Genomic DNA, 4,870 nt, shown 5'->3' with positions numbered 1-4,870 from the left:
AGTTCAGCTGCTGATGTCTGTGTAGATAAAATACACACAAACACAAACAGATTTATATTTTATTTAGAAATAAAAATCTCAGGTTAAAATCTCTTTATCAGCACTAATAAGCAAATGTCTAAAAGGATGGACAGCAGAGGGAGCTTCACTAATATTTATAGTGTAAGTGCTACCTGATTGGTCAGTGAAATGTTCTGACGTTTCATGTTGATGCATGTGAACGTTTTATGACTGCTGTGAAAAATCATCTTGACGAGATCAAACTGACCTGAGCAAGAAACAGGATTACCCAACATGAAATATACAGTTTATACATTTATTTTATTTTTCTGTTTGTAAAGACAGATAGCAATGCTAAGTGATATTGAGCTCAGTGAGACATTATTAAAGCACATGTATATGTTTTTACATGTGTGAGTTCTACTTTTTAGTCATTATGATTTATTTTATTGTGTGCAACATCATTCCTTAGCAATGTTTGCAGTGTGAGGGAGCATTATCTTGCTGAAGGAGCCCACTGCACTTTAGGGAATACTGTTGACATGAAGTTGTGAATTTGGTCTACAACAATGTTTATGAAGATGGTGTGTGTCAAAGTAACATCCACGTGAATGACAAGACACAATCTTTCACAACAGAACATTGTCCAGAGCATTACACCACCTCTGCTAGCTTGTGTTTTTCCCATAATGCATCCTGTTGTCATCTGTAAAATAGTTAGATTAATGTGTGGTTAAAAGACACATAAGCAGATAGAGTAAGTGACATTACAGGTGATTGTCAGGTGAGAGGCCAGAGAACAGGTGTCAAATTAAACTAATAAAACTGCAGCAGTACATTAGACATGCTTTATCAAACAGAATATATTGTGTAATTATTATAATATTGACAATATTTATTATAACTCACATGAGCACAGTCACCAGGTCTTGACTCTACTGAGTCGTTGTGGTAACAGTTTAACTGGAGGATGATTAAAAAAATCATAATGCAACTTTTGTGAGGTGCTTCAGGAAGCATGGGGTGAATTTCTGTAGATAAATACTGAAGGTCTATAAGATTGTAATTACTATAACTGAGGGATGATTGCAAAGTATAAAAAGAAGAAACTTTTAATTTTCAATAGAAATGATTATTTATAGTTTTGTCAGTTTCTTGAGTATATTTTCTATTCATCTTGCAAATATTTTGATGAATAATAGCATGAGGACATTTTATACTTCAAATGTAAATATCCAATAATAATTGCAGCTTGTGATTCTTTATGTAATAAAACATTTTGGTGTCAACTCAATTAAATGTATTTGTTAAATAAATATATAAGAAGAAGAAGAAAAAATAAGAATAAAAATAAATAAATGAATATATACAATTAAAATGAATAAAAAAAAAATAACTTAAAATTTAAAATACTATATATCTATCTCTATCCCTAATGAGCAAGCCGGAGGAAAAACTCCCTGAGATGATAAGAGGAAGAAACCTTTAGAGGAACCAGGCTCAGAAGGTAACCCATCCTCATTTGGGTGACACTCTACAGTAAATAGTGTAAATTTAAATAATGTCATTTCTCCAACAGTTTATAAATTGCAACCGAGAGCTCCTGAGGAACTAATGGGTCATCGTAAACTCTGAGTTCAGTGCATACCTGATTATTGATTAAGTCCAGACCATACAGCTGACTGACACAACATTGGTTCAAAGGAAGTCATGAGAGTCTCCGGGCAGGTTCATTCACAACAATCCCATGAGACACTGACTGACCATGCAGATCAATCCCTGACAAGATGGCAAGAATCCATCAGGATTGAAGAAGTAGCTCTGTAAGAAGAGACGATCGGGCTAGGAACTCGGAACACTCGAAGCTCTGGAATGGTGTACCTGATATAGCTCGACAGAGAGAGAGAATAATTGTTAGGTATGACTGCGATCAGGTTAAGGACAATGTAAATCATGTGCAAAGTGCAAACAGGGACTCTGGTAAGACTAGCTATGACAGCATAACTTAAAGGCTAGAGCCAGAAGGCGTGACAGACATGAGGCTTCCTGGGATGTAAAGCGTCCCACCACCCCACAGTCTGCAAACCTGAGTGACTTGCGAGGGTGGCGATGCTTCCTGTAGCATGAGAGGAGCATGAGTATTTCCCATGTGTTGTCACCCTCAGGAATGTTATGGCCAATAAGCAGAGGAAGAAGCCTTATTAGACACCAATTCTCATGGCCATTTCCCCCAATTGTGCCCTTGGTTGAGAAGGCCTTTGAAATCAGCTGAAGCTGATCGGATTTGTCAGCAAATGTATAAGGAAATGATCTGATAGCATCATTCAACACATCTAAGGTGATGTATTTCTTTGCCATCAGGTCTTTGAGGCAAAGAGACAACTCCATTGGGACTATTCCCTCAAAGACATCATGTAGTATGTCAGGGGGATAACCATTAATGACATGAAAATGCTCCAAATTTGCTGTGAGTGGGAATTGTCTTCTCACACCTGTGTTTCGACCTGAATTTGGATCCTGCAATGTTTCTTGCACATGCCTGTTGTGTTTATCTCTCTGTCTGAGTTGAAATGCGCCAGATCTTACCTCTTGGTGTTGTGTGTCAATCCTGGATGCCATGCAAAATCTGCAAAACTTGTCCACAATGAAGCTTTATAAAATCCTGCAAGAGAATGGGCACTGAGGTTATCTGCTGACACAAAGAGTACTGTCCCTTTAACACTTCTACCAAGATGTTCAATGTAGACCCCATGCTGTTCGAGAGTGGCTAAATCACAAAGAAGTGGGTACAGAACTCTTTCATGTGTGGGTAACCACACTCTTTAACTGTTTCAGTGTTGCACAGAAGAGCTAACTGAATTGAGTTTAGTGTGGATCTGTATTTTCCATCCAAGTATGCAACAACCCAATAAAGTGCACACATCTTATGTTTTCTTTTAGATGTTCCTAAAGGGTTAGCCACTTCGAAATCATCAATGTACAGACCCAGAGCGATTGTGAATTCATCACAACTAAGAAGTGCATTCTCTCTAAAGTTTGAGCCATCACTACATGTCCTATTTTCATGTGTTTTATGTTCTTGTTTTCACATAGCTTTATCCAAAATGTCTTTCTTGTTTAACAGTTTATCTTCCTTTCTCAACAACAAACTCTATAGGTATTACCAGAGGAAGGTTGTGCATTACATATGATGCTCTCCTTTTACTAGTTGGTACTAGTTTACTAGGTACTCTTTCAAAACTGACTCATCTACATCTCCAAAGTGTTTCTGAAGAACAGCCTTCACATTCTTGTGCAAAAGTGGCAGGGACAACTGAACTATTTGGCAAAGCTGTTGAATTACTTCCTGAACAGAGTTATCTGGCATGTGAAGGATGGTTTGCATTTTTTTTTTTTTTTAAAAAAAAGAGCTGCTAAATTATGTTCCAATTGTTCTCCTAAATCTTGAGATTGTGTTTCTGCATTGAAATCATCTTGGCCAAATTCACCTGGAAGTATCTCCTGCACAGCATAATCCTGAGTGTCAATTACACTATCATCAGTTTCATTCTCATTACTCTATTCTTACTATTAACTCTGGTTTAAACATTCTCTCATTTTGATCTTGGTGATGCATTTGTGTGCACTGAACGTTGAATATGCACTATTTTCAAAGCTACAGCCTGAACTTTTTTTTTTGAGATGTCTACACCAAAGGTGGGCAAAATATTCAGTAATCTGACAGGGTTCAAGAAAATCACAAAGTTGACAGCGAAACCTAGCTTCAAATTTTCTCTCCGAATGTTGTTTATCAGTTTACGTTTACATTTACATTTACATTTACATTTACAGCATTTGGCAGACGCCCTTATCCAGAGCGACATACATAAGTGCTTAAATCTCTAACATTGAATACATTAATGCTGGCTCACTAGGTTACATACTTAAGATACCATGAGTTTAAAACATTTGTTCAAAGTTACAACGAAAAAGTGTCAAAGGTTTGTTTTTTTTGTTTTTGTTTTTTTTAATGCAAAAGATAAGGAAAGAAGTGCTAGTTGAAGTGTTTCCTGAATAAGTAGGTCTTCAACCACCGCTTGAAAATAGCCAGTGACTCAGCTGTCCGGACCTCTAGGGGAAGTTCATTCCACCACCTTGGTGCCAGAACAGAGAAGAGTCTTGTAGTATACTTGCCTCTTACCCTGAGAGATGGTGGAACCAGTCGAGCAGTGCTGGTAGATTGGAGGTTGCGGGGTGCAGTGCGAGGAATGATGAGGGCTTTGAGGTAAGAGGGAGCTGGTCCATTTTTGGCTTTGTAGGCCAGCATCAGTGTTTTGAATAGGATGCGTGCAGCTACAGGAAGCCAGTGGAGGGATCACAGCAGCGGGGTGGTATGCGAGAACTTTGGCAGGTTGAAAACAAGCCGGGCAGCTGCATTTTGGATCATTTGCAGCGGACGGATTGCATTCATAGGTAGACCTGCCAGCAGTGCATTGCAGTAATCCAGTCTGGAAATGACAAGAGACTGAACAAGTACCTGAGCAGTCTGTGTGGACAAAAATGGCCAAATCCTTCAAATGTTGTAGAGAAGAAACCAACATGAGCAAGTCACATTAGCAACATGAGAGGAAAAGGACAGTTGATTGTCCATGGTTACCCCAAGGTTGCGAGCTGTGGCTGAAGGGGAGATCAGATCGTTGTGCAAGGATATAGCAAGATCATGACCTGGGGATGAATCACCTGGGATGAACAGCAGTTCAGTTTTGCTAGGATTGGGCTTTAACTGATGAACAGTCATCCATGATGAAATTTCTGCCAGACATGCTGAGATCCGGTCAGAAGCTGTGGCATCTGAGGGTGAGAAGATAAGTTGTGGGAATAAGGGAAAGAG

This window comes from Tachysurus fulvidraco, chromosome 1, assembly GCF_022655615.1.
Source record: "Tachysurus fulvidraco isolate hzauxx_2018 chromosome 1, HZAU_PFXX_2.0, whole genome shotgun sequence".
Lineage (NCBI taxonomy): Eukaryota > Metazoa > Chordata > Actinopteri > Siluriformes > Bagridae > Tachysurus > Tachysurus fulvidraco.
Note: the sequence above shows the minus strand (reverse complement) of the source record.